Genomic DNA, 27,173 nt, shown 5'->3' on the forward strand with positions numbered 1-27,173 from the left:
TGAAATGTCGGACCCATCTCTCTACGGCTGAATCACTCGTCGCATTTTCTCCGTAAACTTCTCAAGTCTGTACATGAATGTCGACTGGTTTAGTGTTCTTCGCATTCAAGAAACGAATTACAGATTTAATCTCACAAGCGACGAAATTTTCAATCAACTTCGCCATTCTAGACAGGCATTATACAGCATAAAGAGGACACAGGGAACAGAAAGTAGTGTCTTCTCCTTCTCCGTGACCCAAAACAACTGCCTTGCAAGAGCAAAACTGCGACTGTAGCCCTTCCGCGGAAGGAAATACGATGAGAATTTACTTTCTGGGTGTACCTCGTTATCTATCGTAGTTTCTGTAGCGCTCTCGGCAGATTTTAAAATTAAGCACAGGCGATGTTTCGTGACGTCTTGCATTTATTGTCATGAGACGTACAGACTTAACACAGCAGAAGTAGTGCATTTTGGTACTGTGGTATATAAGGCAGTTCTAGCTGCACCCATACTTACAACTGTATTCCGTAAGCAATCGTACTGTGTGTGGGGGAGAATACGTAGTGTACGAGCATAATTTTCATCCGCCCTATTCCGATCGCTGATGACACGCAGAAAGACTGTGCTGCTTGTTACAAGAGATACATGTTTGGTGAAATAGTCTTGTTTCTCGACTCGTCTACAACGGGGCACTCGGAATTTTGTTGACATGGTACAATTCTTTCTGTAACGTCTCACACATTCCTGTGACATTCTCAGGCTGAATAAACAAACCCAAGAGGAAAGTGCAGTTTTTGAATATTTTCTCTCTCCTGTTAATCCAAACTGCCGAGAGTCGCAGGCAGATGAATATTGTTCAAGAACTGCTCGGACGAAGGTTTTGTACCCATTTATTTCGTATTGAATTACACTTAAATTCTTCCAGTAAATCAGTCTCTCAAAGCTGATTTACCTCACCAAGATTTATGTGCTCGTTCTACTTTAAATCGCTCCAGACAGGCACTCCCAGTTATGCTACCTGATCATAAGTATCAGGACACATTTTAGTAGGGATTAATAGTGGATGTGTCCACCCATCGCCTCAGTGACGGCTTGAACTCTGCTGTGGACACTTTCAATCAGGTGTCCGAATGTCCTTGGACAACGGCAGTCCATTCTTCCTCAAGAGCCGAAAACAGAGATGATAGTGGTGTTGTATGCTGGAGATGTCGACCCAAAAGTGCTCCACTCGGTTCTGGCCAGGACTCTCGGCAGACCAGTCCATTTCAGGAGTCTTTCTGTTCACAAATCATTCTCTCACAGATGCTGCTTTATGCCAGAGTGCAATGTCATGGTGATAATAAACGATCATCGCCTCCAAACTGTTCCTTTGCAGTAACCAGTACATAATCCTTTAAAATATGTTCATTCCTTCCGCAATTTGATCTTTCTTTAGCCCAACAAGGTGACCACACCCTAACCACGAAGAACACTCCTATAGTAGAATGCCACCTGGTATGTACTGCTGGCACTACACATGATGACAGGTACCGGTCTCTAGACATTCGTCAAACCCAAACATATCCACCGAACTTCCCCCACTACAAATCGCTCGTTCCCAGTCATCCTCTGCCTAGTGACGACGCTCTTCATACCACCTCAAGCGTCGCTTAGCACCGCCCACAGAAATGTGTGGCTTAGTAGGAGTAGCTCGACCAGTGTACCACATTCTTTTTAACTCCCTGCGCTCAGTCACTGTGAGACTGCTGGCAGCACTTTGAAACTCGCAAGTGACTTCTTACGCTGATTTCGTCCGATTTTTTACAACCACTATCCGCAATGCTCGATAACCCATGTCAGTCACTACATGACGTCTGCTTGGTCATGGTTTAGCTGTGCTTGGTAATTCACGTTTCCATTTCACAACATCACCAACAGTCGACTTGTGGAGCTTTAGAAGGGCTGAAATGTCCGCGACAGATCTGTTACTCAGGTGACATCCATTGGCAAAGCCCACGTTCGAAGTCAATGAGCTCTCCTGGCCGATCCATTCGGTTGCTACTGCCTTCCCTACCAACACAATACTCCCTGCCTCCTTTCTTAGTGTCCGTTCGCAGGTCTTTCATCTAATGGTCAATTCCGCATTACACAGTGGTGTCTGGATACTTTCGATCAAATAGTGTGCTTAACTTTTGTGGTTGATTCCAGTGACCGTGCAGTCAAACAATATCGGATCTCTATCACTCTACCATTACGAAATACGACTGGTTGCAGTAATTTATGGAAACCTACATTTTTCTTATTTAGAGTCAGCTGCCAGTGGTTGCAACAGGCGTGATTACCTGCGAGACTCACAACAGGTTTCTAGCTATGTCGCCTCGTTGTACACAGTTGTATTGCCTGCGAATATCCTCTCAGGGGCTACAGACGTTATCCGTCAGGTCTTCCACGTAGGCTACAACACACCGTGAACAGCATGCGACTCAGAAATCTGCCTGTGCTGCTTTCTCGGCTAAAATGCAGCTCCTTCATTGTATACGCAACGCACTGGTTCCGAGTATGTTGTGCTTTTATTTACTTTTGTCTCCTTTGTACTGTTTCGATTTAGTGAAAAGCTGGAGCAGGCTCGCTGCTAATATCCGGAAACGTCGACTCGTGACCGTGGTGTGCCTCCTCTTATTTTCCTCTTCTGTTTGCCCACTAGTCGTTCCACGTTTCAATGTTGGCTGCTGCTTTGCAGTGAAAGAATAATTTAGGAGCCTCCCTTTCCCGGGGCCGCGACTGCGGCCAGCGCCTGCGCGCTTTGTTCGGCACTGGCCATTGTGTTCCGCCAACATACGCCACTAGCGCCATTTCGGTGGTTGTTCTCCAACCGATCGAACAAGACACAGCTCTGATTAATTCCTCTTTTTTCAACAGATACAAACGTATATCTATCACGAAACACAATAGCGCATAAAGCTCTTCAGATTGCCGAGATAAACAAAATTGAAAGAGCTCTCTTCAGAGAGAGGGATACGGCGAGCGGGATAAGGTGTTGTAATCTACGGAGGTCTCATGCGATTACGTCGATTGTTCCACTCGTCAATACAGCCGGAAAATTATACCGTGTTTTACCAAGAGAGATCAGTAACTACTTTAAGTTCTCTTTTTCGCGATACAAGGAATGGAAAAGAAATGCGTTAAACCGTTACTTCGTCACAAGTTTCATCCTAGTAGACTGCTTCCATCCAGAAGCTGTGTACGACTTCTTTAGCATTTTTCAATATCCGAAACTTTTATAACGACAGTCTCCGTGCGCGACGAGTTTACTTCCACTCTTCCAGTAGTGTTAACCATTAAAAACTTCGATCTCTAGAGAGAAAAAATTACACACAAGAAAATTCAGAATGCGTTATTGTTTGGCTCTTAAATTTTCATCTATGGAGAACAGGTGCAGCACAAGCACTAGGGGATCTCTCTTTCCGCCTCCAAATGGCAGAAGTGTACAGTAAGCAGAAGCAATTTCGTGTATCCACGTGCACTGGAATTGGATATCTTCTTCCTCTCTTCAGTGCTTTGTCTGCTCTGAGTGTTCGATGGTGTTGCTGTAGCTCTTAGCGTATGGAAGACATTTTGAGGCCTGTGGTATCCGGTTTTAAGTAAGCGATTAGTTTCGTTGCTATATTTCAGTTATCTGTATTATATAAGGAAGGTACGGTACGACTCTGTCCAGCCGTATACTTGTCTTACAGTACCGGCCATCCGATTGTCTTTCAGTGTCGGCCAGAAGCAATTTCAATTTTTAAATGATACTCTTCTTCTTCTTCTTCTTTCTTCTTCTTCTTCTTCTTTCTATTCAAACTGAAATCGCGAAAAACGAGAAAAAACTAAGAGGAAATTAGAATGAAGAGTGAATGAAAATGGCTGTGGGCAGTGTTACGTCTAACAAAATGAATCTGAGGGAGGCAGCTAAATAGTTTTCAACAAGTAGAAAAGAAAAAGATGGTCACCGAGGGGAGAGATTAAAAGCAGAAAAAAATGAAGTCTGAAAAGAGTTGAAGAAAGCTGAACTTAAGGGTGCTCCAAAATAAAATAAACACCCCACGAGTGGTCATGGAAAGCCAATTACAAAATGGCGAAGAAAACTGGAATTTACTGGAAATAACTGGTCAACAGAATAGACTGAAAAGTTCATTGCGTGTTTGCAGTCATTTGAAGAAGACTGGGTGTTGTGTACCAAATATAGAGGATGTGTGGATAAGGAGAATTCTTTGTATTTTATTTGCAATCTCTATAAAACAGCGAGTTAAACATTGGTGAACTGGCTTAAAATAATAAATTCCCATTCTTGTGTGTTCTATTAATATTTAGTAAATATAAGTCCAGTGTATCATTAAGAACCAATATTATCAAAGAAAAGTCAATTGCCGATGCTGCAAGGCACTTTCTACAAGCTTTGTAAATGAACTCTCTTACTTCCGATGTAATTAAGTACTATAAATAAAAAGCATTACAGTTTTCTGTTCATTGAATATGTCTCGAGGTAAGGGAACAGTGTATTAATATTCCCATTAACCACCCCAGTTACACAGTAAAGTCAAAAAGACTTACGCAGGTCGATACCGCACGATTCTCTCCTAATGGCTGCTACCTGACGTCGCCGCAATACAACTACCGCGTATGCTAATCCCTTTCATGGTCTGGCCTCTTGCACGCAAATTGCTGAGTTTTGTTCTTCGTTATTTTTACATTTTTAATTTATATTCTGCTATTATTAAAATGAGCATTTTTGTTGAATCCTAGACTGCGCCGATTTGAGCGGCGACACCATGGTGTAGCTTGACTCCGCGGACAGCTGTTTAAATGACAAAGGGGCTGAAGAAACATGGCACACGCTATTAGTTGACAATCTTAGAGTGGAATATATATTTCAAGAGAAGAGACAGGTTCTTTTATGCTTCGAATATAGTTTTAAATTCACTTAGAATTTAATGCTCAATAGCAAACAATTTTCCAAATGATCAAACCTGTTACACGTTTCAGTGCGGACCTTTGCCTTTTAAGGGTCTTGTTATTATGGACTGAGTTAACCTGCAGCGCCAAACTGACAAAAGTAAACGTAATTCCACATAGAACTGTTATACCCAGATTTTGAGGAGTGCCTGTGCATCGTACCCGGGTTAACAACCACTAAAAGGAAGTGTCTGTGTTTGAGTACCGATTCGGCCACAGTTACAAACTTTCATTAAAGCTGCTGAGTGAGCCGGCCGCAGTGGCTAGATGTTTAGTCCCATAGAGCTCAGATCCATCTGAACCATTTTTTTTTCTGAGTGAAAGTGCCCCTTAGATGCAGTAACATCTCAAACTATTACTGTGTATGTTTCATTCAGAGTTCTGTACCAACAGTGAATAAATAACCATATGATACGTATTCAATGGCGAACACATAAAAACGGACATTCCCACAAACAACTGTTCCCAGAACCAGAAACTGCACTTTTTCTACCATCCGGTCTTAGGTGATGCTATAATCATTCGGTGTCTGCAACAATGAACTCTTTTTCCGATAAAAAGTCAAAAGGTTAAAGATACTGAAAAGCTTATTTGGCCATAAAGTAAATAATGTATGCCGCCTGGCTGTAAGCTGTGGCCTAGAACTCAATATGTTCTACGTTTATGGAACAAGTTTTATGCATTCGTTTTATGACTTTTCTCGAGACCGAAAATATCTCAGTAGCAACTGGGATGTTTTCCGCAAACACTGAAGTTGCGAAACTCATTTCGTTCTGCGCGGCCATGAGATCCAAAGGTCAATAGTTTACGACTCCCAACTTGATACCGCGCTCCTTGACTTCCGCAAAGCATTCGATACAGTTTCGTATTGGCACCTACTGAGCAAAATACGAGCTTACGGAATATCAAACCCGCTTTGTAACTGGATACAGGACTTCGTAGTAGATGTAACTCAAGATATCGTTCTTAATGGGGCAAAACTGTTGAATGTAAAAGTAATATCGTGACAACGCTAAGGGAGTGTTGTGAGGCCGTTACTGTTCACGACAAAATTACACGATGAATCAATAAATGTTACGCAATATGCTAAAACAAGCGGAAAAACTCGTCACTGTTCGATTACACTCTCAGCGATTAATCTCTGGAAACATCAACAGAAGAAACTTGTCTAGGAGTAGGCGTTCGGTACGATTTGAAGTAGTATGAATGACCACATGAAATTCGTTTTAGGAAAAGCAGATGGAAGGTTGAGATTCACTGGAAGAATCCTAAGCGAGTGTAATTCACCCACGAAAGCAGTACCTTCCAAAACCCTCGTTCGCCCGATTTCTGGTTTTTGCTCGTCGACCCTTACTACGTGGGACTAATTTTAAAAGTAGAGTACGTCCAAATAAGAGCGGAGCGATTCATGATGAGATGCATTCCGGCGATGCTCGGCGAACTCCTGCGTCAGTCGCTACAGGACAGGTGTCGGTGTACAAAGCAGAATTTCACTGTTAACATTCCGAGACGTACGTTCCAAGAAGAGAGGGGTGACTCCATCCAAACACACATCTCGCGAAATTAAGTGATTTTGCGCTCTCACTGGTCTCCAGAAACAGTTGGCTTTATCTGGCTCGCAAACAATACAGTTTGTTCACAAAATCGTCGTGTATGAAATTCCTACGTTGGCTCTATTAAAAATGCACATTTCCTCTCTTGTCCATACGCTAGTTGCGTTGTTCTCTCTGCGGTATGCACAAATAAAAACTTCAATACCCGTCAAAATTTAATAAGGCATTAAAGAAACAAACAAGTCCAGACAGTAAAGACATAGCTTATAAAATTTCACCAAATCCAAGAAACTCACTCCTTACAGAGAACGCACTTATATTTACATAACATGAAGTATTAGATAAATTATTTCTATTAATTTCGGAAGAAACTCCCACAATCTGGGAAAAAAAAGATTAGATACGACAAGAACGGAACGCTCTATTGATCGAGGCGTTCCATAACGCGGTGTCTCTACGAAACTGCACAAGGCTGCGGCTTCGTGATGAAAAGCTTTGTATTTTATATTATACTCTTACAGGCTTTAATCACCGATGTGTTATGAACTTTAATTTAATCATAACAAATCCCCAGACAAGAACGACACGTTTTTCATGAATCTGCAATGTGACGCTGCCTTAAAACGGCTTGCTCTGATAGCACGTGAGTTAAAACGCGATAATAATTAAATACGAAAGTTCTTTAACGTTTCCCCGTCGTTCTGTACAACGAATCCTACAAATCTCGTTCGTTCTGAAGACTTTCAATATGTTGGTGATATGAAACAGCATATATTCATGGGGTGTATGGTATAAAATAAAACCCACTTCTACTGAACACAACAAATAGAATATGCCGTCTTGCTTTCTGCGGACCACAAGCTTTCTGCTTGTGACGTGGGGGCCGTTTTGCTTCCTACTTCTTGTACTTTAAGTGACACGTGGCCGAAATATCGCAGCACTTCTTTTGTGCTTCGCTTGACGAAATGACTCCTCACCGTAAAATAGCAGGAAGCGACGTCACAAAACTCATAGACCTCCACATCAACGTTAACCATCTCGTCCTGTGTGCCGATGGCTTTGCCGACAGTAATTCTTCCCCAGCACCATCTGCGAGTGCAGCAGGAACTGGCGAATTTATACAGGGTGTTACAAAAAGGTACGGCCAAACTTTCAGGAAACATTCTTCACACACAAAGAAAGAAAATATGTTACGTGGACATGTGTCCGGAAACGCTTACTTTCCATGTTAGAGCTCATTTTATTACTTCTATTCAGATCACATTAATCATGAAATGGAAACACACAGCAACAGAACGTACCAGCGTGACTTCAAACACTTTATTATAGGAAATGTTCAAAATGTCCTCCGTTAACGAGGATACATGCATCCACCCTCCGTCGCACGAAATCCCTGATGCGCTGATGCAGCTCTGGAGAATGACGTATTGTATCACAGCCGTCCACAATACGAGCACGAAGAGTCTCTACGTTTGGTACCGGGGTTGCGTAGACAAGAGCTTTCAAATGCCCCCATAAATGAAAGTCAAGGGGGTTGAGGTCAGGAGAGCGTGGAGGCCATGGAATTAGTCCGCCTCTACCAATCCATCGGTCACCGAATCTGTTGTTGAGAAGCGTACGAACACTTCGACTGAAATGTGCAGGAGCTCCACACATGTTGATTGTGAAAATTTACAATTTGATCACGTTGGAATGAAGCCTCATCCGTAAAGAGAACATTTGCACTGAAATGAGGATTGACACATTGTTGAATGAACCATTCGCAGAAGTGTACCCGTGGAGGCCAATCCGCTGCTGATAGTGCCTGCAAACGCTGTACATGGTACGGAAGCAACTGGTTCTCCCGTAGCACTCTCCATACAGTGACGTGGTCAACGTTACCTTGTACAGCAGCAACTTCTCTGACGCTGACATTGGGGTTATCGGCAACTGCACGAAGAATTGCCTCGTCCATTGCAGGTGTCCTCGTCGTTTTAGGTCTTCCCCAGTCGCGAGTCATAGGCTGGAATGTTCCGTGCTCCCTAAGACGCCGATCAATTGCTTCGAACGTCTTCCTGTCGGGACACCTTCGTTCTGGAAATCTGTCTCGATACAAACGTACCGCGCCACGGCTATTGCCCCGTGCTAATCCATACATCAAATGGGCATCTGCCAACTACGCATTTGTGAACATTGCACTGACTGCAAAACCACGTTCGTGATGAACACTAACCTGTTGATACTACGTACTGATGTGCTTCATGCTAGTACTGTAGAGCAATGAGTCGCATGTCAACACAAGCACCGAAGTCAACATTACCTTTCTTCAATTGGGCCAACTGGTAGTGAATCGAGGAAGTACAGTACATACTGACGAAACTAAAATGAGCTCTAACATGGAAATTAAGCGTTTCCGGACACACGTCCACATAACATCTTTTCTTTATTTGCGTGTGAGGAATGTTTCCTGAAAGTAACACCCTGTATTTGCGGCAAAAGTACCCTCCGCCACATGGCATAAAATGGCTTGTGGAGTGTAGTGGAATTTCGGTTGGTGACGAAATAGGTTACATGGGATTTGCCTGAGAGAAACTGCACAATTTCTCTGCCTCGTAGCGGCCCAGACAGTAGCGACACACTGCTCCGCTACTGCGCACACGTGCCCCGGCAGTCCTCGCCCCTAGACCTGTCTCGCGCCTACACGACGCGCCGCGCCGCGCCACGCCAGCGCTACCGCGCGGAGGGCTACTATACGGCGTGCCTGCCCGCCGACAACTCGCCAAACCGGCAAATCTCGAGTCCGCGCCAAACCGGCTGCACCGGGCTGTGCGGCGATACTGGCGCAAAACACGGCGTCGCGCACAGACTGGCTAGCGGTGCTTCCGGCAAGCGGCACACCGGAACACACCGGAGGTGTGTTCCGCACTCAGCACACTTCAGCTATCGCAATACTCACCACAGACATCTCAATTTCTCACCCATTTGTCGCGATGCGATTCAGAGGCATGCGCACATCCTCGAGCGATAATCTTTCTTTCTTTCTTTCGCTACTGCCGTTATCCCGCATTGTGTGCAGGGTCAGCAGGGTTAAGTACGGATTTGGCGTGGTTAATTTTAAGGGGTGGCCGGATGCCCTTCCTGTCGCCACCTCATACCTCCCGGGACGGAATTAGTGTACCCCAGCTGTCTGCGTCCAGTGTAAATCGTGAAACAGTGTGAATGCGTTGCAAATGCCTGCGAGTCGTGTAACTGAGGTGGGACGTAGGGACCAGCCCGGCGTTCAGCTAGTAAGATGTGGAAAACCGCCTAAAAACCACATCCAGGATGGCCGGCACAGCGACCGTCGTCGTTAATCCGCCGGGCGGATTCGATCCGGGGCCGGCGTGTCTACCCGAGTCCAGGAAGCAGCGCGTTAGCGCTCTCGGCTATCCTGGCGGGCTCCTCAAGCGATAATAACTCTTCGAAAATGCCACCTTGTTCCAATTCAGCAAATTCGCCACATCTGTCCTCTTAAGTCTAGGCCGAAAGGTCTCCATCTACATCAGTTATGCAGACCACTTCGTTTTCTCTTCCCTCTGGAGAGGAGAGGGCTGGGGCAAATTCTTTCCGATAATGCACACTGAAATTCATGGCATGTCATTATCGTAAACGGCAAACTCACGAACCCATCGAAGGTACATTGACATGCACTTACACAGACGGCGGTAGTATCGTGTACACGAAGTATAGAAGAACAGTGCATTGTCGGAGCCGTCATTTGTATTCAGGTGAATCACTTGAAAAGGTTTCCGAGTGATTATGGCCGCACGACGAGAATTAACAGAGTTTGAACACGGAATGGTAGTTTGAGCTGGACGCATGGGACATTCCGTTTCCGAAATAGTTAGGGAATTCAATATTCCGAGATTCACAGCGTCAAGAGAGTGCCAGCAATAGCAAATTTCACGCATTACAAATGGTTCAAATGGCTCTTAGCACTACGGGACTTAACATCTGAGGTCATCAGTCCCCTAGAACTTAGAAGTACTTATACCTAACTAACCTAAGGACATCAAACACATCCATGCCCGAGGCAAGATTCGAACCTGCGACCGTAGAGGTCGCGCGGTTCCAGACTGAAGCGCCTAGAACCGCTCGGCCACACTGGCCGGCTCACGCATTACATCTCTCCACGGACAACGCAGTGGTCTACGGCCTTCACATAACGGCCGAGAGCAGCGGCGTTTGCATAGACTTGTCAGTGCTAACAGACAATCAACACTGCACGAAATAACCGAAGAAATCAATGTGGGACGTGCGGCGAACGTATCCGTTAGGACAGTGCCGCGACATTTGGCGTTAATGAGCTACGGCAGCAGATGATCCACACGAGTGGCTTCGCAGACAGCACGACATCGTCCGCAGCGCCTCTCCTGGGCTCATGACCATATCGGTTGGACCCTAGACGACTGAAAAACGGTGATGTGGTCAAATGAATCCTCACAAGGCCTGAGTGCATCCCGCTTGCCAACAGTGCTCGTCAGACCGGATGGTCACCCATCTACATCACTCAACTACGGTGATCAGACGGTAACCGGTGTTACATTTGCGGCAAGGCCGTTGCCAAATATTTAAAACATTGAGACAATTTCTTTTACTTTTCTTTGTATTTTACGTAAGTGATTTTTTACGTATATTGTAAAAAAACTTCTGCAGGGAACTGATCATGTTGGGTGAATAACTCTCCTCTACTACAGGAAAGACAAATTAATGATGTCACGGATAAGGCGGGATTTGTATGCAACTTTTCTTTTTCACAACTGAGACACGATTACACCGCATAGGTGAGTGATCAGGGGTGGGCGCACCTGGCAGCGCGATATCAGGCGAGGGGGAAAGCAAAAGTGGACTGTGGGAGGAAGAGGAGAAGAAGGAAGACCCAGAAGAGGCGATCTGCGGCCGCAATGCGCCGCCAGAGCGCAAAAACCGGACGCGCCGGGAACGGTTTGAAGCCGGTGAGTTGGCGCGGCCGCCAAGGGGGTGGCGGCGTCTTTTTGCAGCCTCCCCTGGCTTCCAGTAAGGAGGGGTGCGGCAGGGCGGGCCATTAATCGTGCACCCATTGAGGCCTGTGGGAACGGTCTCACTGCGAGAGCGCGGCGCTGGGAACCGGAATAGGAACCCCACGCCGTGGACACCTGCCACCGGCCGCCGCTTCCTACAGGAGCTGCTCCACTGTGCGCCGGGCAACCACGGCCGTGCCCAGGGGGTGGCAAGATAGGCCCCCGCAAGGGTGCAAACAAAAAGGAAGAAAGGCGGTTTAAGAATTAACCGACACAGTTGCGTGAGTTCTGCTAGCGCTCGTATCCTACAAGATGCCATTTCCTCGACTCGCGATTCGTAACACTTAACTCAAGAGGTGGTCTCTCAGAATGCGAAAACTTTCGAACTAGCTCTCGAAGATCAGTTCAGGAGAAATGCTTCAATACTCCTTAAATCGCCTACCCTACAATTTTTTGCTGTCGGCTGCATTATTGCTTTCGTTGTTTATAGTTGACACGTGTTACTGATACATGCTGGGTCTCCTAGACCGCGCCTCGTGAAATACGTACCTGTTTTCTTCAGTATACTACAAAATATGTTCGCAGGAACCTGTCAGTTTTAACGATACTACGTTTTATGAAATTCCAGATTCAGATTTTCACTCTGCAGCGGAGTGTGCTCTGGTACGAAACTTCCTGGCAGATTAAAACTGTCTGCCAGACCGAGACTCGAACTCGGGACCTTTGGCTTTCGCGGGCAAGTGCTCTATCATCTGAGCTACCCAAGCACGACTCACGACCCGTCCTCACAGTTTCAATTCTGCCAGTACCTCGTCTCCTACCTTCCAAACTTCACTCAAGCTCTTCTGCGAACCTTGCAGAACCAGCACTCCTGGAAGAAAGGATATTGCGGAGACATGGCTTAGCCACAGCCTGGGGATGTTTCCAGAATGAGATGACGAGGTACTGGCAGAATTGAAGCTGTGGGGACGGGTCGTGAGTCGTGCTTGGGTAGCTCAGATGGTAGAGCACTTGCCCGTGAAAGGCAAAGGTCCCGAGTTCGAGTCTCGGTCCGGCACACAGTTTCAATCTGCAAGGAAGTTTTATGAAATTGTTTGTCGGTGGATGGAGGAAAATCAAGAAATAGACGAAGAAGACGACTATTTTACAATAGCCAGTGATCTCATGTCTGCTAGCTAACAAGATGATCATTCAGAAGAGGATCTTCACATGTGTGATGTGGAACTTTCTGTTTCTAAACTAAAATACTTAAAGTATTAGTAAAATCAAATTCGTTCTGAATGGTGATAAAAAAATGTAGATCCCATCGTTGCATTTCAGTTTTGCAGATTTTCTTTTTGTATCTATGACGGCAATTTTTATGTGCAAGTTTAAACCCTGGCATTTTGTTTTATGTGAAAATTAGCATGCTTCAGAGATACTATAATTCAACAGAAAGTAAAATTCAGTACCGTTAACAATTCGTTTTTGTGTATTACTTAAAAAAACCACACGAAAGCATCTGATGTGTCATAAAATTTTAAAGGCCTGCAGGCTTTGATTAGTACAGTAAAATCAACAAGGATTAGTTGATGACTTAAATAACTGTCAAAATAAATGTCATAAAATTAAAGTTAAGACTTTGAAATGATTTAGGCCTTAAATATCGGTTTAAACACGGGGGTCCCAGCGACCTCGCATCGTAATATAGATTACAGAGTAACCTCCTGAGTTAAGGGTTAAACTCACGCTATCGTCACATTGTCATTTCGTCTAAGTTGCATAATAAAAACCCAACTACTACCTGAACAGACGTCGATGGCTAACATAGCTCATGTGGCAACAGTGCGCTTGGTTTGTACAGCTGTCGTCTAACGGCCGTCCAGGCTCAACAATCGAATTCATGCGATTAGTTCTCTATGGTTAGATTCTACTTTATAGGCGGTGCTGTGCTTGGTCACCGTTCGAAAGTTCGTGCAGTTGACGCCACAGCTCTAGAATGGTCGGGCTTCGCTCTAGCTTTTGATCGCCGAACGATCTAGCGACTTATGTTACACTATCTCCATGACTTGCCATTGCGATATTAATAATAAAAATAACCTTGAAACATGTACCGCAATATCTCATAGTGTGCAGGTCAGATGTGAACACAGTCACTGATACATAAATAAAGAATCACATCACGATTTAATCTAATTGTCCCGTTTTTGCTCGTCTTCTGATCTAGTGACGTCTGTTGGTACTATCTCTGTAGAGACCTGGCCTTTATTCTCGCGATTGCAATTATAGTCAATTTAATACGATTTATTTCGTTTATTACCCATTCAGTTCCCAATTAGTTTTCTATCTTGTTTCATGTGAATGTTAGTATCTTCTTTTGAAGCTGATTAACATTTTCACACGTTATTATAATATGTGAAAAGGGATCGAAATGTAGAGTAGCTACTCGGTAAATTATTATGGTTTCCAATAACTAAATAAAACACAGTATTGGGTTCAGAATCGAGTAACAGCTTCGAAAGAATACTTTGGCTTTCACTGTTTGCTTTACATAGAAAAATCAACATAAATGTTTATATATGGTATCCGTAATTATTATATGATTCCTTTTAATTGAAATTAGTTCAAAGACACCAATAGTTTGTACGGCGGTAGAATTTATTACCATTGCCATTTCCAGCGGTGTTTCACTAAACTAAACTGTCAAACTTCAAGCAGAGCTACAATTTTTTCTTGTGGGAGTCTTTTAGTTTTGCGCCATCGCTTGCTCTCACGACGCGATGAGTCAAATGTGGTGCGCTTGTTGTAGCAACACTCAATACTGTAATCGAGCTCAGGGGCTTATCGCGAAATCTCGAGCTCGTTCGAGCGGGAGTTCGAAGGCTACTGATGTTTGTAGAGTTCTGCAACTGCAGATTAGAACGAGGCATTTTTTACCCCCCCCCCCCCCCATCCCTCCACCTGAATCCGCGAATGGTGCTCATGGCTTTGCTGAAGTCTAGCGCAGTAGCCTGCTTTCGCGACCAACCGCCCACGCAGTGCGGGTGTGACCTGGCGGTCAGGTGAGTCAGAGCGCCCAACGTGGAAGGTTTGACCAAACGCGACATCGCCGCCAAGGTGTGTCCCGGGTGCCTCTCCGCTGAATCACCGGAGCAGAGCCAGCAGCTGCGCCGTGGGCTCGTCCCCCAATTCTACTTGCCCTGCCACTCAGGTTATCTCAAAACACACGCTGCGCAGCGGTAGATAACGTACAATGCCGAGCCCGAAGTTTATCTGCAAACAACCGAGTATTCTCGTTACTGTAACCGCCTGTTTTCTAGTCCACAATAAGTTTCAAGCTACAACAATTTTCATATGAAATTCTGCTACAATTCATTTTAAAGCACGTTACTAATATGTTCCACGCGGTAACGACATTTATCTCTAATGTTCTGGAGGAAAACGGTTCAAATACTGCTCAACCATTCATTATTTGGTTATTGGTTCAAATGGCTCTGAGCACTATGGGACTTAACTTCTAATGTCATCAGTCCCCTAGAGCTTAGAACTACTTAACCCTAACTAACCTAAGGACATCACACACATACATGCCCGAGGCAGGATTCGAACCTGCGACCGTAACGGTCGCTCGGTTCCAGACTGTAGCGCCTAGAACCGCTTGGCCACCCCGGCCAGCTTTTCCGGTTATTCATAGGTCCTCTAGATCAGGATGTTTGAAAAGGCTGCGGCCGATTTTCTGCCCTATTCTTGCCAAAATCGTGCTCCTCTTCTTCGTCTCCACTGACTGCGTAAGAGACGATAGGTTTAGCCGACTGTACAGGAGACCGGAAAAAATATAAATTAGATTGTTCTACTCATGCAGGTATCCAGGCCGGAGCGTGTGTGCCAGTCGCCTCCGCAGATTTTAGGTCTGCCAGTTCGTTCTTCTTCCTGTCTGCTCATCATAAATGCAGTTAGTAATGTCTTTTGTTTCTGAGATAGTGTGTTTCCCAAGAATGGAACTCCTAAATGAAACACCACCACTAAGCAAGTCACTGAACTTTGTTTATAGGAAATAAAAAGTAAGGAGTACCAAGATAGAACAAAGTGAAAAACCTATTTACACAAAACTGGTGACGAAAGAAAAAATAACAATGACTGCGACCAACATGTTTTGTTTAGTTGAAGCCATGTTCATAAATGCCTTTGAAAGTCTCTGAGATGCAGAGGCGGGCAGTTTGTGTGTGAGCGCAACGTGATGGGGCTCTAATCTTCCTGCCTTTGTTGCTGACTTCTAAACAATTTCCTAACTAGGAGGAATATGAAAAAGTAGTGTCATTCGTAACAATTGCTAGCGGAATTCACCTATTTTGCTTAACTATTGTTTTTACTTTCTCTGCGAATTGTTGGCTTATGATTCCATCAAATACAACTGGAAACATTCACTAAATCAAGTTTAGAGCATACTCTATCACAACGCGTGTTTTCATTTTACTTTTAAATGAAGGCTGTGACCAGCCGTACGTCCGGGATGGCGGAACAAACCAGTAAGCAGAACCACGTTCAAAGTTTGCCCATTCACAGCGCGCTACAAATTAGTTTCGCAAAGGCAATTAGCCGAAAAGGCATACGAAATTATGTTGTGAGAGCAAAGAGCGTAATGCCTCAAGCAAACACATAGACGCAGACGGCCGATTACAGTACCCCCACTGACGTCACCGTGGACACACACACACACACACACACACACACACACACACACACACACACAGTTATATAGCCATTATCTCATGGGCAACATTTCAATGAAACTACCTTACCAGCCTCTCATTAAACAGCCCGACAGGACTAACTTTCGAGTTTCCTAAAGCCGCTGCTTTAAATCGTCTTTCACGCGTCCTCATTTCGGCGTAAACCCAGAAACCCAGCTCTTTACGATGGGACGAAAGCTCTGTTACTGCTTGATTCAGTCCACGACCTGCTGCGTCAGCAAGTGATTTTATCGTAATTAATATGCGAAAAACAGGCAGAAACGTGGTCGGATAGAAATAATGTCGGCCGAAATGAAATAGAAAGTGAGGAACTCACATGTAATTACAATGAAATGAACACCCACAACTGCTTACAGGCGTTGACATACGTCAACGGGGACAGATGAAAATGTGTGCCCCGACCGGGACTCGAACCCGGGATCTCCTGCTTACATGGCAGACGCTCTATCCATCTGAGACACCGAGGACACAGAGGATAGCGCGACTGCAGGGATTTATCTCTGGCACGCCTCCCGCGAAACCCACATTCTCAACGTACTGTCCCGCACTACATTCGTAGTGGCCCCGCCCATTATACTCATTACTCGCGGGGCGTTGCCAACTCCTGTAAGAGTTCGGACACTGTTTGTGCATTCGCACAGAAGAAGAAGATGGCCAAGTGGCCGGTGCGCCCTCTCTATATACATACTAAGATGGTATCTGTTCTTTCGGACATATATATAGTTAAGGCTCACCGGCCACTTGACCATCTTCTTCTTCTGTGCGAATGCACAAACAGTGCCCGAACAATTACGGGAATCGGCAACGCCCCGCGAGTAATGAGTATAATGGGCGGGGGCACTACGAATGTAGTACGGGACAGTACGTTGAGAATGTGGGTTTCGCGGGAGGCGTGCCAAAGATAAATCCCTGCAGTCGCGCTATCCTCTGTGTCCTCGGTGGCTCAGATGGATAGAGCGTCTGCCATGTAAGCAGGAGATCCCGGGTTCGAGTCCCGGTCGGGGCGCACATTTTCATCTGTCCCCGCTGACGTATGTCAACGCCTGTAAGCAGTTAAGGGTGTTCATTTCATTGTAATTTCATTCTAGCGAGCTGCATGGTCACCGATGGTATCTGTTCTTAGTATATATAAACTTACATGTCTTGGCTGGATTCGCACTTTAATTGTATGTAGTAACTAAATGGTAAATCCCATCTAAACGACGTTATTTACTGAAATAACGTCATAACTGAGAAAGTGTTTTGTCCATTTGGCTTTATTTTTTATTCATTTGGCTTTATTTTTATACGAATCAGAAGTATGTTTACGATGAGATGCAACGGACACCACCTTACCTGCATAATATAAGAAAGAAACTTCCGAGCCCGCATCTCGTGGTCGTGCGGTAGCGTTCTCGCTTCCCACGCCCGGGTTCCCGGGTTCGATTCCCGGCGGGGTCAGGGATTTTCTCTGCCTCGTGATGGCTGGGTGTTGTGTGCTGTCCTTAGGTTAGTTAGGTTTAAGTAGTTCTAAGTTCTAGGGGACTGATGACCATAGCTGTTAAGTCCCATAGTGCTCAGAGCCATTTGAACCATTTGAAACTTCCGATGAAATTGACAAGAACCACATTTCTGTGAAGGTCGAGATTTCTGTCGTAACGTAAAATAACGAACGTTGTAAGCAAACTATACTCCTAGTGAGAAATTACGCCTTTATATTAAAATTCCGTCACTCGCATGCAGGACACCCGAGCATATCGCCCGGTTTTGCCGCCTCTTGCTGGAGTGTCGCGTATACAGACATCGCTCGCTGTCGATCGCCGACCGCTTCTGGCGCTTACTAGGAAGCGGCTTAACATTTCACTACGCACAGCCGACGCTACTCGCCGCCTTATGCTCAAATCACGGGCTTCAACGCGGGTCCATGTTCTAACTCGATTAACGCGGTTTGCCACATCCGGAATTCCACTTGCTACGGGGTGATGTGTTACAACAACAGTGTCACTGTGGGCAAAATGGACCAGAGACATCTGAATGTACTGTCAGCGTTGTAGCTGGCCTTGAAATGCGAAGTCAGCAAATCTTGACTGACGCGTTATCCAAACAGCCGTCAGAGACTGCGCGTTCATATCGACTGTTGTTCGCATCACCATCTAATATTCTGGCGATGTGCCTCCTCACGTCTGCTGCGACGCACACGTATTCCACAGTGCGGCACATTGCTGACGTGGCGCCAACGATGCGTCTGTACCACTGGACTCTTCGGCACACAGTGGCGTGCCGTCTGGCAGGGAATCGGGTATCCAGTGGAGATAGAGCACCAGTGAGACACTAGGGCGGTGAAATACAACCTCTACACTGAAATATTGCGCGCCGCATCGGCCGAACGCGGAGTTCGATGCTCAAGGGTGTCACTGGTTATCATTTACCATATACCTGCCGGTCCGCGGGTTTTACTTATAGAGGCAGAAACTCCAGGGAAAATGCACATGCCACAGAGGAACCATTTCTGCGACCGATTCGAGGAGCTGTACCTCAAACCTAAAGAGTGAATTCTTGGGAGAGGGAGTGGTAAAAATGCAAAAAGTTCCGAAGGGTATATAAGCATTCTTTCCCAGCATCAAAGAGCGATTACGAATGAAAAATGTCAATCCTAGTCCGGGCTTCATTTCTTCACCGGTGAAGGATCATGCGTCATTCATTTGCTGCGTGTCAACCTCGGTCAGGGGGCAGATTGTGGTGTGGAGAGAGATTCACCCCAGGACACGTACTTATACAATATTACCACTGCATGCTGGAAATACGACCTATCGCACTCACATGGCGACATATCACAATCACTTAGAGGCCAAACCTTGTGGACCGATCTCAACTACTGTGCGGCACAATATGTAGAGCATCCATGAAGAGTACTTGCACAAGTAAAGGTAGGAACATAGAATAGCGGATAAATTTTAATGACAGGAATTAGATTGTAAGAGAAATGTAGAAATAAAGGACAGCACACGCTGCCGTGTAGAGTAACCTAGCTTTGATGTAGGTTCACGTCATCTGAGGGCGAGAGGCTCAAAATATTGCTGAGGTCTTCGTCCTCGGACGGTGGGCAGTACTAGATCGGGCGATGGCTGTCCAGGATAGAGAGCCTCTAGGGTAACTCCTCTTGAACAACATAAACTCTTCACTATCTTCCTGCCGGCCGCTGTGGCGAGCTGTTCTAGACGCTTCAGTTTGGAACCGCGCGACCGCTACGGTCGCAGGTTCGAATCCTGCCTCGGGCATGGATGTTTGTGATGTCCTTAGGTTAGTCAGGTTTAAGTAGTTCTAAGTTCTAGGGGACTGATGACCTCAGAAGTTAAGTCCCATAGTGCTCAGAGCCATCTGAATCTGAATATTATTAATTATAAGCCTTTCCAATTCTTAATAAGTTTTTAAGTTTACCGCTATTTAAACCTGCCACACTGATAGACTTTGTTAAAATAATATTAAGCTTCATATTACGTATATGTACCATTTAACATCTTGTTGTAAGGAACGTCGAGGATCGTTATGCAGTGCAACAGACTTCCCTTATATACCACTGCCGACATATTCGCTGAACATGTAACGGGTTTCGTCGGTCAAGGTATCATATAGCGGTATACACGTGCATAAAAATGGGGAGAATCTGACTGAAGCACAGATTTCCAGAAATTTAATGGCTGTTTAATTCAACGCCACGAATTGTACAAGCTTTGCCGCAGAAGCTGTTGGTCCCACGTGTCTTGGGAAATGAATTCGTACATTTCCAAGAGTTTTTCTACTTTTCTTTACACGAATGGTCAAAATTCAACGTATAATTATGAAATGTGGCTATTGCTGAGCAGTACCGATAGCAATATTTTTGCCTGTTTTTGTAACTTCTGTCATAGATCAGCCGCTGTATCGACCTTTAGGGCTACATGCGTCTACAGAGCTGCAACCGAACGAGTGTCTAAATTGGGTAAGTTCTTGATAGCTGCACTCGCGTTTGGAAGAAGCGGTGTTTCTCGCCTGGTCATCCTGATTTACGTCGTCCTTAGTTTCCCTACATCACTTTGGGAAAGCGCTAGGATGGCTCATTGAGCAACACTACAGGTGCCGGCCGAAGTGGCCGTGCGGTTAAAGGCGCTGCAGTCTGGAACCGCAAGACCGCTACGGTCGCAGGTTCGAATCCTGCCTCGGGCATGGATGTTTGTGATGTCCTTAGGTTAGACTAATGACCTCAGCAGTTGAGTCCCATAGTGCTCAGAGCCATTTGAACCAACACTACAGGTGATTTCCTTTCTCACCTGGAGCTTTTTCTATATCTCTAATGATCCCGATATCGGCGGGACGTCTTATTGAATCGAAATAATAAACCCTAACCACGAATATATCGTCCGCTTTTTATCGACAATTGTTTATGTAGCCTTGTCCCACGACATGCTTGTAGTAAGGCTGAAAATGAATTGAGAGGATGTGTGCCGTGTGGCGTTAAGCGGTGCGTCCTCGTTTCAAGCGGCACGCACAATTCGATCGCACCGCAACCGCTAACCGGGCCCACTACAGCCTCTACTACAGTGCATCAGACCACAACAGAACACAGTGGTTGTTTCTCATCACAGTCTGTCCTGTGTCGATCACGGAGTCCTAAGCAGCTAGGCGAATATACTGCTGCTCGGGGTCACTGTGAATAAGTAGAGACTGTGCCGTAACACGGAATCATTCTCCACGTACTACGATTATACACAGCGGTAGGCGGTGATGCGCCTTACTCTTACTGAAGAGGTGATGGATACCTGCAATGCGGCTAACCTACCTTAAAGAAGCAGTAACGAAAAATACTTTTTAGGAGAGGTGCTTTACTTCTGAACTGGAAGAAGTTCCCTTGTATATCTCCACGGACGACAGTAGATCAAAGCATTTTATCTTCTATGGAAGTCTCAGAAGGTAGAGCTGGCAGAGGCTGCAAGTAAGATGGGGTTGGACGTTTTAGCTGTTAGCGACACTCGGGTAAAGGCTGAGAAAGAAGAAGTAGTGGGAGAATGCAAAGTCTACCTGTCAGGAGTAAAAGCAGGAATAGCACAATGGTGTGTAGGGCTTTACACCAGGAAAGAAATTGAACCCAGCGTAGTTGCAATAAGGTATGTAAACGAACGACTGATGTGGATAGATTTGACAGTGTCTAGCAAGAAAATTAGGATTGTGTCAGTATATTCGCATTGTGAAGGGACAGATCAAGATAAGCTGGGTAGTGTTTATGACGCACTCAGTGATGTAGTTGTTAGAGTAAAGGACAAGGACAGTGTTCTGCTCATGGGTGATTTTAATGCAAGGATTGGAAATCAAACAGAAGTGTATGAAAAGGTTATGGGTAAATTTGGAGAGGATATGGAGGCCAATAGGAACGGGAAACAACTCTTGGATTTCTGTGCCAGTATGGGCTTCGTAATCACAAACTCCTTTTTTAAACATAAGAACATTCACCGGTATACTTGGGAAGGCAGGGGAACCAGATCTGTCATTGACCATATAATAACAGATCAGGAATTCAGGAAGGCTGTAAGGGACACACGTGTATTCAGGGGATTCTTTGATGACACTGATCACTATTTAATCTGCAGTGAAATTGGTATTGTGAGGCCGAAGGTGCAGGAGGTCAGGTCCATATGTAGAAGGATAAGAGTGGAGAAGCTTCAGGATAAGGAAATCAGGCACAAGTACATAACAGTGATCTCAGAAAGGTACCAGTTAGCTGAATGTAGTCAATTACAGTCATTGGAAAAGGAATGGACAAGGTACAGGGACACAGTACTAGAAGTGGCTAAAGAATGTCTTGGAACAGTAGTGTGTAAAAGTAGGATGAAGCAAACAGCTTGGTGGAATGACACAGTCAAGGCAGCCTGTAAAAGGAAAAAGAAGGCGTATCAAAAATGGCTACATACTAGAACTCAGGTAGACAGAGAAAGTTATGTTGAAAAAGAAACAAAGCCAAACCGATAATTGCAGCATCCAAGAAGAAATCTTGGGAAGACTTTGGAAACAGGTTGGAGACTATGGGTCAAGCTGCTGGAAAACCATTCTGGAGTGTAATTAGCAGTCTTCGAAAGGGAGGTAAGAAGGAAATGACAAGTATTTTGGACAGGTCAAGAAAACTGCTGGTGAATCCTGTTGATGCCTTGGGCAGATAGAGGGAATATTTTGAAGAGTTGCTCAATGTAGGTGAAAATACGATCAATGTTTCAGATTTCGATGTACAATGGGATAGGAATGATGATGGAAATAGGATCACATTTGAGGAAGTGGAGAAAATGGTCAATAGATTGCAGTGCAATAAAGCGGCTGGGGTGGATGAAATTAAGTCGAAACTCATCAAATACAGTGGAATGTTAGGTCTTAAATGGTTACAAAGGATAATTAAAATGGCATGGGAGTCGGGACAGATTCCATCAGACTGGACGAAAGCAGTAATCACACCAATCTTTAAACACGGAAACAGAAAAGATTGTAACAACTACAGAGGTATCTCTTTAATCAGCGTTGTGGGTAAAATCTTCTCAGGTATTGTCGAAAGGAAAGTGCGAGTATTAGTTGAGGACAAATTAGATGAAAATCAGTGTGGGTTTAGGCCTCTTATAGAGGTTGTCAGGACGAGATCTTTAGCTTACGACAAATAATGGAGAAGTGTTACGAGTGGAACAGGGAATTGTATCTATGCTTTATAGATCTAGAAAAGGCATATGACCGGGTTCCTAGGAGGAAGTTATTGTCTGTTCTACGAGATCATGGAATAGGAGGCAAACTTTTGCAAGCAATTAAAGGTCTTTACGTAGATTGTCAGGCAGCAGTTAGAGTTGACGATAAATTGAGTTCATGGTTCAGAGTAGTTTCAGGGGTAAGACAAGGCTGCAACCTGTCTCCACTGTTGTTCATATTATTTATGGATCATATGTTGAAAACTATAGACTGGCTGGGTGAGATTAAGATATGTGAACACAAAATAAGCAGTCTCGCATATGCGGATGACTTAGTTGTGATGGCAGATTCGATTGAAAGTTTGCAAAGTAATATTTCAGAGCTAGATCAGAAATGTAAGGACAATGGTATGAAGATTAGCATCTCCAAAACGAAAGTAATGTCAGTGGGAAAGAAATATAAAAGGATTGAGTGCCAAATAGGGGGAACAAAGTTAGAACAGGTGGACGGTTTCAAGTACTTAGGATGCATATTCTCACAGGATGGCAACATAGTGAAAGAACTGGAAGCGAGGTGTAGCAAAGCTAATGCAGTGAGCGCTCAGCTACGATCTACTCTCTTCTGCAAGAAGGAAGTCAGTACCAAGACTGAGTTATCTGTGCACCGTTCAATCTTTCGACCAACTTTGTTGTATGGGAGCGAAAGCTGGGTGGATTCAGGTTACCTTATCAATGAGGTTGAGGTTACGGATATGAAAGTAGCTAGGATGATTGCAGGTACTAGTAGACGGGAACAATGGCAGGAGGGTGTCCACAATGAGGAAATCAAAGAAAAACTGGGAATGAACACTATAGATGTAGCAGTCAGGGCAAACAGGCTTAGATGGTGGGGTCATGTTACACGCATGGGAGAAGCAAGGTTACCCAAGAGACCCATGGGTTCAGCAGTAGAGGGTAGGAGGAGTCAGGGTAGACCAAGGAGAAGGTACCTGGACTCGGTTAAGAATGATTTTGAAGTAATAGGCTTAACATCAGAAGAGGCACCAATGTTAGCACTGAATAGGGGATCATGGAGGAATTTTGTAAGGGGGACTATGCTCCAGACTGAACGCTGAAAGGCATAATCAGTCTTAAATGATGATGATGGAAGTCTCAGACGCGACGCGATACTTGACAGTACCGATAGTGAGACATCTTCAGTGCCCAACGATATGTTAGTCACACCATAGATATAATGGGTGTCTGGCTGCTGTGTTTCATCAGTAACACATTACAAATTTCTACCGAAAAAACAGGCCCAACATTCATCAGGAAACATGGAAACTTTTCCAGTTTTTTTGTGTGTTTCCAAATTGCTGAAAGTGTTATACGAGAAAGTCCGTTGTCTGTCAAGCAGTTCGACTGATGTATACAAAAATTACTTCACATAGGGTAAACAATAAAACAGATGAGGATACCTACGACGTTTCAAATTCAGTACATGGTGTCGTTCTTGAAAACAGAAACGTATCTTTAACTGGAAAACGACAACCAACAGTCAAAGAAAAATCGCTTTTGATGCATTAATATTAACATGTGGTGTAGCCGCAACTGAAACATCTCTCTCTCTCTCTCTCTCTCTCTCTCTCTCTCTCTCTCTCTACCTGCAGTGATTCAGCTATATCACAATACTCACTATCGTTTAACGTTTCGAAAAGCTACCCAAGTTTTTTTTTCCTTTTTTTTTGGCAAGTCACTACAACTGACTATACGTAATTGTCTGTGGTTGAGTGGTTAAGTGTCAGATTGAAGAGTTCGATGCCCTGTCAGTCGTAGGACGTTTTTCTAGCCCTTGTCGCTTCTTTCATCTCTGGCAATGACTAGCGAATGCGAAAAATATACTACCTGACAAGATGGTATCGCATGGAAGTGGTCGGAAACTGCAGCAGTGTGGCTACGAGTATACAGATGACTGAAGGTAGCGGCGGAACTGTGGACAAACAGGGAAGTTCGGAGCTCGCTTTTAGCTACCAGCGAGCTCGTGACCGGCTCAGGTGGTTGCGGGAACGAACTGTGTACTCGCTAAAGGCAATAACACGCGAATCAGAACGCAGTGCGAAGCACAATTTGTCGTCTGCCAAACGTAGAATGGTCAAAGAGCAACGTCTACAGCATGACACTGGCACGTAGCAAATATTGAATGGCACGTGACGTATACTCGTTTCATTTAATACTGGAGAGTAGGTGTCGCGCTCTGGCACTTAACGCCGTTACCCAGAAAAGCCATATGAACGCCTGATCGCGTGCGAATGCCGCGCACGGAAGGCTCGCATGCTGTCGTCTCGGACACTTCTAGCATCTCTGACTGACAATCCTAGTCGATATCTCTGTCGTAAGTTAACTGTTTTGTCTCCCTATGAGTGACTGAATACGACCGCATCCACACCCAACAGAACCAGAACCTGTGGTGTTGAAACCAAACGCACGCGGTTTCCAGAAGTTGAGCGCAGGTCCTACTCGAGGTCGATCGCAGGCGATTCACCGAGCGGGGCGGGGCGATCGACTTGGAAGAGGTGAGGACGGCATGGGGGCAATTTCCAGCCTGGGCTGAAGAGGCGCGGAAAGCGCGATGGGTTTCCGATTTCCTCGCTGGCGCAGTTGGGTGCGGAGCGAGGCGCAGCGCAACCGCCAATTGCTTTACTTCGCCATCAGCGGGTCGTAGCCTGAGAGGCTTCGCGAGTGGCGATGAGCTAGAAGCCTTCTCACACCCTCCATTTACGGCCGATACCGGCCACGATCCGGCGGTAACGCGACAGTATCGCCCAGTTACCGTCACTTCTGAGCTATCGTACTGAAGTACCTCGCATTTTCATGTAAACCTTTCTCTGTAGCATCAACTACAAATGCGGCAAAGAAACAGCTCTCTCAATGCGAACCCGCTCGCACTGCTGTAGATGGTGATGCTTCTTACTGAAAGAAATGATGGACAGCTCCCTATTTTAGGAAAGAACACTCGATCAAAGCAGTTTCCCTTCTCCGGTGCAGCTATTTTTTATATTATTTTAAATGTTGAAACTACGATAGTGAGTTCGATTAAACTAATATGCCTCAAAGATATTTACACTTTATAAGATGATTGTATGTGAAACATGGAGCAGGGACACAATAAAGGCTGCTGAACGAGATTAAAATGTTTTCACTAGAGAGAGAAAAACAAATGTAAAACGCTTAATTTAGACGAGCTATAAATAAAACGAAGCAGTTGTTTCTCTAGAACTATCGTACAGAGGTCAACATGAAAAGTAAGAAACAGGTCACAGCGATTCCGTTTTAGAAGTTTTTGTAACAGAGGGATGATCAAGAACGAATTTATACAACAATTACGAAACTGAACTTTTACGAAAAAAGTGACTGTTAAGCATCTAAACTGAATTTGTCTCTCTACATTAAATGAGTATTTGCACATCACACAGAGAATCATTGCTGGTGAAGCAATTAACTATATATAGTATTCTGGTCAAATAACACTACCAGGCGACATTTCATTGTTCTATCTTTATCATGTATTCAATAAGCAGCATTTAGCAAGAAAAGTGTTGTAACTATCGACAAAGGTCGCTACATAGTCCAGACAGATAACTGAAGGATCTTATTTAGAAACTTGTACACAATTGTTCGCCATAACAGGACGGTGAGTGCTTCACTTTCAATGATTAACAATTACGTCTTCTGGATTTTGTGTTATTACGTTGAATTAAAGGTGGAAGATAGTAGCGCATCTTGATTACTGGACAATAAATGCGTCGACAGATGACAGAGCTGTGATATAAGAGTTACGATGCAAGCGAAGACCCATCATGGTAGAATTGCGGATTAATCGACGACAGCACTTTCACAACGGACTAAGGAGCTGACTTCACAATACAGATTAGCTGCACGAAATCTGCCACCAAATTGTAGTCAGCAGCAGAAAAAGTAGGCTAAAGCTAGTCTTCGGCAATTGGGCAGAGATTATTTGTATTAGTAGCTGCTGACAGCGCCCTCTCTCTCTCTCTCTCTGCCTGGCTCGTACACACGATCGAGCTCGGTCTGCCTTTTCAGGTAACACAGCCTACTGCAACTTCAACTACAATGCAATATTGTCAATGCAACTTCAACTACAATGCAATATTGTCAATTATGGGGATGACAGCACCAACTTTAAGTACAGTGCTAACATTCATCGCGCGCGGTTACCCTAACAATGGCAATGAAATTTGTGTTCTA

At 44.8% G+C, this 27,173-nt stretch overlaps 1 protein-coding gene and 1 non-coding gene across 3 annotated transcripts in view; one reads left to right on the forward strand and one right to left on the reverse strand.

Annotated features, from left to right (window-relative positions):
• LOC126456989 (serine/threonine-protein kinase 26) overlaps positions 1-27,173 on the reverse strand; it is a 621,338-nt gene that overhangs the window by 78,117 nt on the left and 516,048 nt on the right. The gene's annotated exons all lie outside the window — the stretch shown is intronic.
• On the forward strand, positions 17,190-17,263 carry Trnat-ugu (transfer RNA threonine (anticodon UGU)). The gene has a single exon. It is a non-coding gene; the product is annotated as a tRNA-Thr (tRNA).

This window comes from Schistocerca serialis, chromosome 2, assembly GCF_023864345.2.
Source record: "Schistocerca serialis cubense isolate TAMUIC-IGC-003099 chromosome 2, iqSchSeri2.2, whole genome shotgun sequence".
NCBI classification, from domain to species: Eukaryota; Metazoa; Arthropoda; class Insecta; order Orthoptera; family Acrididae; genus Schistocerca; species Schistocerca serialis.